This window comes from Myotis lucifugus, unplaced genomic scaffold (assembly GCF_000147115.1).
Source record: "Myotis lucifugus unplaced genomic scaffold, Myoluc2.0 scaffold_34, whole genome shotgun sequence".
Taxonomy (NCBI): domain Eukaryota; kingdom Metazoa; phylum Chordata; class Mammalia; order Chiroptera; family Vespertilionidae; genus Myotis; species Myotis lucifugus.
This window is the reverse complement of record NW_005871082.1, coordinates 353516-363686: the sequence shown is the minus strand read 5'-3', so window position 1 is coordinate 363686 and position 10171 is coordinate 353516. Positions and strand designations below refer to the sequence as shown.

General features: G+C 51.5%; 1 long non-coding RNA gene across 1 annotated transcript; it reads left to right on the top strand.

Moving 5' to 3' along the window:
- The first annotated feature begins 5204 nt into the window (after window positions 1-5204).
- On the top strand, window positions 5205-8740 carry LOC111825594. The gene is made up of 3 exons (XR_002828789.1): window positions 5205-5532; window positions 5990-7950; window positions 8552-8740. It is a non-coding gene; the product is annotated as an uncharacterized LOC111825594 (long non-coding RNA).
- Window positions 8741-10171: the final 1431 nt, after the last annotated feature.

The window sequence follows — 10171 nt, the reverse complement described above, 5'->3', positions numbered from 1 at the left end:
TTATACTTACTGTCCATGCTACTCGCTATCAAGTACGAGTGCGCTGATCCTCGCTTCGTCGCAGTGCTACTGTCGGCTCAGCTTCATCTATTGCGTTTGTATTCTTATGCGCGCAGCTACTGTCGCACTTTTCTCTTTGTTTTGCTATCCTGCGCTGAGTATATTGCGATATATCGCCGGAAGATCATACAAGTCCGCCACGCGCCTATAGCAGAGCTGTGACGATTTGGTTTTGGCATCTGATCAGAACGAATTTAATCTCGATCTAGATAAAACAAAAAAAGAAATACTCCTCTTAAAATTTGTAGAACCTCAAATCAGCGGTTCCAACCTGGCTGCCCAATAGAATAACCGGAATCCTTTAAAACCTGATTTCTGGGCCTCTGCTCCCGGAAATTTCGGTTTCTTTGTACTAATATTGGGGCCACAACATTAGTAACAAAGAAACAGAATTTCCGGAGGATGAGGCCCAGAAATCAGGATTTTAAAAAGATTCCCAGGTGATTCTAATGTGCAGCCAAGGTTGAGAACCACTGCTCTAATGGGTCCTAACACATTCTCCTGTCTCCAAGTAGCTTTCCACTCACGACTGAACCAGCCAACATATACTGTGTACCGTGGGCCTTCCGAGGGTCAAGGACACAGGAAAGAACAAGACACAGTCTCCATCCCTGACAGGTTCACAGATCAGTTTTGTCAAGTGCTGTGAGGAGGATGCGGAGCAGAGACAGATCAGGGAATTCAGGTGAAGGGTGAGCGTTCAGGAGAAGATACGGAGAGAGCCTTTTAAATAGATCAGGGCGGCTGGCTGGCAGACAAGGCAGGCCTCTCACTTTACCGTTAGAAATGGGCCTAAAATAGAGAATCTATTTCCCTTTGACATTGGGAAATCCCTTACTGCTCTAATCTAAATTCTTTACGTGGCAGTTGAAATAGCAAAAATTCTTTACCTAATAACCTAGTCACAGAAACCCTTGGCAAATCATATTTGGTGTTTTGCCCAACATAGAAACAAAACTATTTTCTCCTACCCTCAAACCCTAGCTAGGCTTCTCCAGCTGCCAGGGGACAGTTTCAGAGAGGTGCTCCCCCACAAGGGCCCTCCCTGGGAGGGTAGGGGAGGCAGGGCAATCAGCCAGTGTGTGTGTGTGTGTGGGGGGGGGCGGCTCCCCCAGATAATTGCACTGGGAAGGAGTCTACACAATAGGCATCTTCCATGGCATCTTCACCCAAGGTAGGATTTCTGAAGCTGAATGACATGTGGGAGATAAAGTGTCGTGTTTCACAACAGCACACGACCAGACTTCAGCAGCCCCGGGTGCCCACAAGGTCATATTGACATCCAGACCTAGGTTTCTGTAACTCTGAGCCCCTCTTGAAGGTCTGTAGACCTTTCTACTGGCCCTCCACACGGCCACTCTTTCTGAGTTATTCCTAGAGGCCCCCAAGGTATGTCCCATAGGCCCCTGGGCAGACCCCCTGTGCTTCTGCCCCGCACCCTCCCCGTTGGTGGTTTAACTCTTCACAGCCCCCTAAAGGATGTCTCACCAGCCTGTGTGGCCTCAGTGGGAACACTGCTCCACGGTGCTCACTCCTGTGGCCCCACTGGGCACGGCATTCGCTCCAGGGCCACTCTAAGCCACCGACTTGCCAACCTGGAGGGTGGATGGAGCAATGGGGAGCTAATGACCGTCCCGCTGATTGGCTGCACTTTGTTACCTGTTCTCACCACTGTTGTCCCAAAGCAAAACTGCTTGTACCTTTAGTTGCTCAAAGGCTTACATGATGATTCCTCCTCCTGTTCTCGCCCTAACTCTTCCCTCGAGAGGTCAGAGGTCAGGATGGGGCCGACAGCTCATCAGGTGCTTCCATGACTCTTACCTTTCTCCCCAGGGAGCTCTGCACCCGAACAAACACGCCCACAAAACAAACAAATGAAACAAAACCCTTCTGCGTCAATAAAAAATAAAAGTGTGTCGATTGATGAAAGTAGTTACTAATACTGGACTAGGGGGTGGGGAATGTTTCGTGAACTCCATCCCAAAATGCATAAGACCCAAGAGTGTGAGGGTTCCTTGTATGACTTGAAAATGAGGTAAAGATTGCCCCCCCCCCCCCGCCCTTAAAGGTACCTTTTGTTTCCATGAGGAATATAATTCACAAGAGTTTCCATCTCATGGGCAATTTGTGAGAAAGCCATTTAAAGAGAAATTACAAACGTGACATTGTTTTGTCAAACAGCATTCTTACTCATAAGAATTTTCTCTGTAAACTAAGACTCTAATCCATTCTCCTGCCCTGCCCCCAAGAAAAACAACCAGCACATAACAAACTACTTAGATCCAGAGCATGCAAAAGAAAAGGTAGAAATGGGATTGCCCTAAAGGTAGATTTCAGGGTAAGGTGGGCAGAACCTAGGGTGTGGCATTGAAGGTCACTTGCCAGGGGGGGACCCCTGAGGAAGTGAGTCCCTTTATCTTTTCAAGTTGCTATTTCTGTTTTCTGAAATGGAGTGATGACAATGTCTGCCCTCCTTCCCAGGTTGTGAGGAAGGGATGAAATGGTGCAGGTGAAAGTGCTTTGCGCACGGTAAACTGTTTGCTATTAAAGGCAGCTGGACGAAATCACGGCAGCTCCATCACGTCCAAGTGGCCTTCATGGGCGGATGGGGTCCCTCCCAGGGGTGGTTCTGCGTCTACACGTCTGGCACAAATGTGAGGCCTGGAGCGGCCAGGTCCCATCCTGATATATTACCTTGTCTAAGGCACCGTGGAAAACAGTCCAGTCTGGTGAGGCCAGTCTTACAACCAGAGGGAATGGGAATGACCGTGACGAGATGAATGTGTGTGTGCTCACCCCCACTGAGCATCAAATGCCCTTCCCACCAGAACCCGGCTCCTCTGAGCCACGTTCCATCTCAGAATCACTGCTGTGTTTTCCCCAACAATATCAGCCTTCGTGCCAAGAGCACTGGTGATGCAGCATATCTTAACATCTCTGGGATTTTTCCAGGCCAGGGGCGCTCTTTCTTCACATCTTAATGCGGGCACTTTCTTGAATTTACCAGAAGGATCCTGCCTGTGCAGGAAGTGACAAACACCAGCTCTGCTGAAACCAGGAAAAGCAGAGCCCCTGCCTGGAACCCACTTACACCAGCACAAAAATGTGTTATAATAAAAAAAGGAATGGGCCCTGACCGGTTTGGCTCAGTGGATAGAGCGTTGGCCTGCGAACTGAAGGGTGCCAGGTTCGATTCCGGTCAAGGGCATGTACCTTGGTTGCGGGCACATCCCCAGTAGAGGATGTGCAGGAGGCAGCTGATCGACGTTCTCTCTCATCGATGTTTCTAACTCTCTATCTCTCTCCTTCTCCCTTCCTCTCTGTAAAAAATCAATAAAATATATTAAAAAAAAAAAAAAGAATGGTACGTCGTGTCATATCCTTGGAAACTCCAGCTTGTGTCACTTAGTAGTCATGACTTTGGTCATCACTGGCCTCTACCAAAGACTCAACCCCAGCAGCAAAGACAGCCCTAAGTCCCACCTCCCAGGCTTCGGGCCAGATCAATGAACCTACGTTGGGGAGCCTGGAAGCTCTCGATATTGGGTGGTGGTTGGAGTTACAGTAGTAGACGGATGGGCTGTTTTGTTTGGCTGTTAAGGATTGGCCTTAAATCGATTTTGGTATAAAGGTTCTGTTGTCCCATCTCCAACTCAGAACCTTTTCTCCTTTGCTGTTCCTGTATAATAGTTGGCCTGTTTCTCACCCATTTGGGAATGATTTTGCCACCTGGGGACATTGGGCAATGTCTGGGGGAGTTTTGACTGTCACAGTGAGAGGGGAGCTGAGGGAAGGAATGCTACTGGCATCTTGTGGATGGGGGCCAGGCATTGTCCTCAGCATCCTACAATGCCCAGGGCCGTCCCCACAACAAAGCATCACCGACCCAACAGGTCCTTCGTGCTGACGCTGAGAAGCCCTGCTCTAACCCCATGCGGGCGGAGCTCAGCCGCTCTGGAGTTACTCCCCTGGGGAAACTGAGGCTCACTGAAAGGGCCGTGTTCTCGCCCGGAAAAGCCTCGCCCTGAGCCTCTCCCGGCTGGTCAGCTCCAGACAACGTGACAGCAACTTGTTCAGGATTAAGCTCTTCGGGACACTGATCCCAGGGTGCTGTCATTGCCTGGTTGAGGTTGTGACTGCTTCTTGGCACCAAGATCTGGGAGAGAGAGAAATGGGCGGCCTGGTGATAGATTTTATTGAGGGCCTAGCGTTTTCAAAGTGTTGGAGCCCTCTCTCCATCAGACTAAAAAACTTGTTTAGGTCTTGAAATACCACTGTCATCATTAGCACGATAAATGCTTTCTGCTAAAATATAGAGAACCCGGGTCTGTGCTCCCTGAAGGCGTGGTGCTGGGGAAGGCGGGCGACTCTAGAAGCTCTGCCTGTGGATGGTCACCGTCCAGGCTCACAGCTCCACTTGCCTTCCAGCCCCTGCTCAGCGAGGTCCTGGCCAGGGGCTTCTGGGGGTCTGATCAGCAGACCGATGCTCTGGAGACCCTGCGCTCCCTGCAGAGCCCGGCTCCTGGCTGGCTCTCCAGCCTGCTCCCCAAGGTGACCCTCTTTACAAAACCTGACTCCCAAAACTAAACTGAGCTCCTCCCAAGCTTGGTCAAGGGCAGTGAGCGAGGAGAGACTCAGAGGCAGCCTTTTTTTTTCCCCCCAGTAGTAACAAATAAGATACTAGGAGGACTGATCAGACCACAGCGCCAACATCCCCGGGGAATGTTTTAAAAAAAATTAGTAGAACTCTGCTTCCTGATGCTCTCTCCTGGCTTTGCCCCAGCCCCTCCCCCACTGACTTGACTGCGCACAAAGATTTCGGAAAAACAGCCAGTGTTCCCAGGCGCCGTGTCCTCCCAGGAACCTCTCCTCCCGCACGGGCAACCCGCTGACCTCATCTCGCTTCCCCTCGGGTGGACTCCGGCCGAGGCAGGGTGAGGAGTTCGGAGGGTGTGGGTGTTTTGCTTGGGTACAAGGAGTCCTTTTTGCTATTGCTGTTGTTCTTGGTGTTATTTCCAGAAATTAGAAAGGAAAAAATAGTAAACATTCGATTCTGAACAAAAGCCGAGACGGAAATGTGGGGGGTGGAGTAGGGAATATAAGGCCCAGCTTCCCTTGAGAAAGCTCCAGCTCAGTGACACCGATCTGCTGACTGTGGGTGCAATCCAAAGGCAGCTTGGTCTTAGCCTCTCATTGTTCATTTGGACCATTCAGCAAGGGAGGCATTTTCCCTTTCCCCTGGGGACTGGGGGGGGAGGGGGAGGGGAAGCCCGGCCCACCCCACGCCTCTTCCAGTTAGACTCAGGTTTGGTCACTTTATGTCACAAAATCTACCTTCGATTTAGAGGTTTAAGGCATCCAGTCATAGATATGAAATGCCACTCCTGTTCCTTCAAAGATAAATCTTCTTCCTCCTGCCCTTCCTAGGTCTGTGGTTGGGGTGTGGGCCTTCGGGGATTGGGCTGTGGTAAGGTAAGATTTTATCTGGTTTCTCACCTGACTGCCCCCACCCCAACTGGGGCCCTTCTCCTCCTCCTCCTCCTCCTCCTCCTCCTCCTCCTCCTCCTTCTGCATATATTTTTTATTGATTTCAGAGAGAGGAAGGGAGAGGGAGAGAGAGATACAAACATCGATGAGAGAGAATCATCAATCGCCTGCCTCCTGCTTGTCCCCTACTGGGGATCGACCCTGCAACCGAGGCATGTGCCCCAGACCAGGAATCAAGCTGTGACCTCCTGGTTCATAGGTCGACACTCAACCACTGAGCCACCCCAGCCGAGCGGTGGCAATTTTTCTTTGACTGCCCAGTTGCCAGCTCTCTGGGCCTGGCAGGTGGTGAACACTGTTTTGGGGGGGCATCTCCTGGGTTCTCCTGAGGTTCCCGGTCTGCATTTCCTTTCCAGGTAACAACTTTTGATTCCCTCTTCAGCCCCTAGGAATCCAGGATCCCCTGCCAACTTCTTCCTGCTGAGCTCCCTTTGCCCCTCCAGGAGGCGCTACAGGACATAACCCTATTTTGGACCTCTCTGCTCCGGGGACTGCCTCTGGTCCATAGGAGGCACTCACATGGCTCCTGCCCCAATCCCAGTGCACAGGTGTGGGGGCCCACAGCTCTAAATGGCTTCACAGACGCCCATATCACAAGGCTTGAGATGGAGGTGGCAGGGCCTCCAGCCCTACTGGAGGTGGAGCTCAGAGCATAGCTTTACTCTCTCAGAAGTGTTTTCTCTTTCCAAACCCTCCTGTCCTCCACACTCTGACCCTTTCTATATGCTTGATAGGTTGAAGGGCCCAACTGCTGTGCAACTGGTTCTTTCTTCATTGCTTCCTTTGTAAATACTGCCTATGAGGCCTCCCACCTACTGATATTCACACCATGGTGGCATGTCCTCCTACCCTGAACAGGGCTCATCCTTGTAAAATAAACACTTGCTATTGCAGAAAAGATAGTCTGCAACTTCTGAGGCTAGGTCACGGCCGTGGGTTCCAATGTGTACCGCAAGAAGATATGTCGAAGTTCCAGCCCCCAGTATTTGTGAATGTGACCTTATTTGGGAATAAAGTCTGTGCAGATGTAATCAAAGGTCATATTGAATTAGGATAGGTCCTAAATCCAATGACTGGTGTCCTTTATACGGAGAGAGGGACGCAGAACAGACGCACACAGAGAAGGTGAAGACGGACGCAGAGTTTGGAGTTAGGCTGCCACAAACCAAGGAACATCTGCGGCCACCAGAAACTGGGACCGGCCAGGAAGCTTTCTCCCCTACACCCTATGGAGAGGGTGTGGCCCTGCTCACACCTTGATTTCAACTTCTGGCCTCCAGGACAGTGACAGAGTAAATATCTGTTCTTTTAAGCCACCCTGTTTGTGGTACTTTGTTATGGCTGCCCTAAGAAGCTAATCTAGTTATAAGAGACATTGTAAAGTCCCCTCGCTCTCTCTTGACTCATATCCTGGAGAAAGCTGGCTGCCATGTCATGAGGCTACCCAAGCAGGTCTAAGGAGAGGTCCACAAGGCAAGGAACAGAGCGGGGCCTCCTGTCAACAGCTTGTCACCGTGTGAATGAGCAGATCCCACAGCCCCAGTCGAGCCGTCAGATGACTGGGGCCCTCGTTGGCATTTGACTGCCACCTCCTGAGAAATCATGAGCCAGAGCACCTGGTTAAGCCATTGCCCAGTTCCTGACCCACAGAAACTGTGAGACAATAAATGTTTATTATTGTTCTAAGCTATTAAGTATGAAAGTAATGCGTTGTGTGGCAACAGATTACTAATACCGATATCGGTGATATTGGGGGCTCAGTATAACCCGAAGCAGGAGGAGTTGCATTTTGTAATTCTCACATGGCTCTTAGAATGGTCAGGGGCCCCAGTGCCTTTCTCTCTGGGGACATTTCCAGCAGTGCGCTTCACAGCCATTGTAGTGAGGTGTCTTACTCATTCACCCAGCCATGAGCACCTTCCACCTGCCAGGTGCTATTCATGGCTGGTGGCCATTATGGCTGTTCCTCAGCTAGTGACAGATATGAACAAGAAGGGCGACACTCATTTGCAGAGGCAGGAGGAGGAGGGGCCGTAGAGACACCGAGAAGAGGAGCCTTCATCTGTGTGATCGTGCAGAGATGGGAAGAGAACCAAGTTCAAGGGTCCACATGAACCAAGCTCAAGGGTGGTGAAGCTAGAACTAGGATCTTGTGTCTGCTTTGCCACCCTGACCAAGTCACACTTGCAGATCCTTTGAACAGCCAAGGACACATCAGCAGCTCCTTCTGAACCAGCACAAGCCGGAGGGTGAGAAGGTTGGCCCTCCCTCCATCGGAGTCCCAGCCCTTCTTAGCGGTGGTGCTTTTTAAAGAGGCTGGATCAGAATTTGTCACTCCCAAAGGTCAGTTTGGGGTAAGATAAGAATGCTGTCATTTCTGGAGGGCTTACTCAGCAGCAAATGTCTCTAATCTTCACCCTCCAAGGCAAGGGGTTATGCACCATATCTGGCAATTCAGAAAGATGGGGTTAAGGACCAAACCCAAGGTCACACAGCTAATGAGGAACAGAACTGGGGCTCTAACCTGGGCCTGTCAAACCCTATAGTCCCTCATGTCCACCTGCCTCTGGCTGTCACAGAGGGTGACCCAGGGGCATTCAGTCTAGGGATTAAACCAGAGCCCCAGGAATTGAGACTTTCTCCAGGCTCAGGAATTACAGTAGGCGGGGGTGGTGTGGGGAGACACTGGGGGCAGTGAGGTTGCCCAGAGTGGTGGTTAAAGAGAGTGAGTTGTGATGCCAGGTTGCCCAGGTTTGAAACCTAGCTTCCCCTCATGCTCCAAGTCTCAGATTCCTCATCTGAAAATTGCAGATGAGAGCAGGCACCTCATTGGGTTGTTGGAAAGATGAAAGGAGATAATGCATGAAATTCATGGCAAAGATAGGCAGTCAATTACATTTTATTAATATTATTATTGACATTATTCTCCATCTATGGCCATTAGACTCTTCTATCAGGTCAATATTTGAAATGGGGCAACTTTAAGTGAACCAGGTATATCAATGGAGACGGACGGACATTTGAGGCCGGAAGGTTGTTTCCTGTTTTTTGGAGGTTTTCTTTTCCAGCTTTAAGACGGCTCCCCGTGTCAGGTGATGAGTGTGATTAACTGCAATGAGCTCCTGGCGACATAAATGAGGAAAGTTGGATGTCACTGTGGCTTCCATCCAGGCGGGTGCAGTTACCCATTGTGTCCACGAGATGTCGCTATTAATCACACTTCAACTACAGGCAGCCAACCCGAGATCCTCAAGGCATGGAACTCATTACCAGACTCCCCCTCAGGAAGGAAACTCCCATTCAGCAAGGGCTGAGCCTCCTTCAACCTCACCCTTTGAAACTTTTCATGACGCCACAACACTGTGTAAGTAGGAGGAGGGTGTGGTGGTGAGGAGTGACTCGCCTCAGTGTCCCAGATTAGGCGCAGAGCTGGTAGAATACCAGGCTCTCCGGCCTCCCAGTTAGGTGCCCCAACCCCACATCTGTCCTGCATGTGTGTAAGAGGTTTGCTGGGGACTGGAACCTGGTTTCCGGGTCTCTAGGGGCGGCCAGTTCAGGGGATGTGATTTGAAGATGAGGGCTCAGGGCGACTCCCTGGAACCCTGGTTCTGCCGGGTTGCAGGCCAGCTCTCTGGGCTCTCTGGGCTGCCTTTCTGATGACTGCTGTTTCCATGGCAGGAGAGCGACCTTCCTCCTTAACCTGGGAGGTGTTCCGAAAGCCAGCCCCCAGCGGAGAATGCTAGGTCCTAGTCCCTGCTCCTGAGCAGAGGGGTCTCTATGGCTCTTGGGGAGCCTGGGCCGGAGGGGAGGAGAAGACGCTGCCAGCCCATACAGAGTTCTCCACCCAGAGTCCATTTTAGGGGCCTACTCTGATGTTAGATGAAGCACCAGAAATGCAAGAAGCTAAGGGCAAGGTACCTCCTGACCTCAGCTGCCCCACCCGCCCATGCAAAGGAAGGGTGTTCTGGGAGGAGGGACGTGTCCGTAGAGAGTCCAGTGTTTGGACATAGTAGAGGCTCAGGAAGCTCCGTTCCCATTTCCTTCCTCGTTTCCATGGAGCTTCTGGAAGGGGCCAGCCTAGCCCCATCCTGAGGCTCTGCTCTTTCTTCTCTGATGAGGAGGCACTTCTGCGATTTCTTTCCCCTTGCTCTTCATTTTGCAACAATCACCTCTCAGCCGTGGAGCCATTGCCTGGGCCCCAGTCCAGTGACCAGGAGGGCCTTGCCCCTGAGCTCCTCGGCCTCAGGGCAGGCGGCCTCAGCCTGCAGGAGCGAACGATGCCTGGGAAGCCGGGCACGTCCTCCCACGAAAGGGCAGCCAGGGCCTCCCACCTGGTGCCTTTGACAGAGGCAGGTCAGCGAGGAAAGGCCAAGGGTGCAGCCTTCACCTCTTGTTAGTCAGGCGAAGGCTTGCTGGAGCAGGTAGGAGCCCCCACCCACCACAAGACGTGCACATGGCAAGAGGGAAGGCCCAGGAATACAAAATTGTGATTTGGGAGCTGGAGGGAGCGGGGAGCTGCTGGGGGTAGGCACAAGGGCAGAGACAGGTACAATCAGTCTGGGAT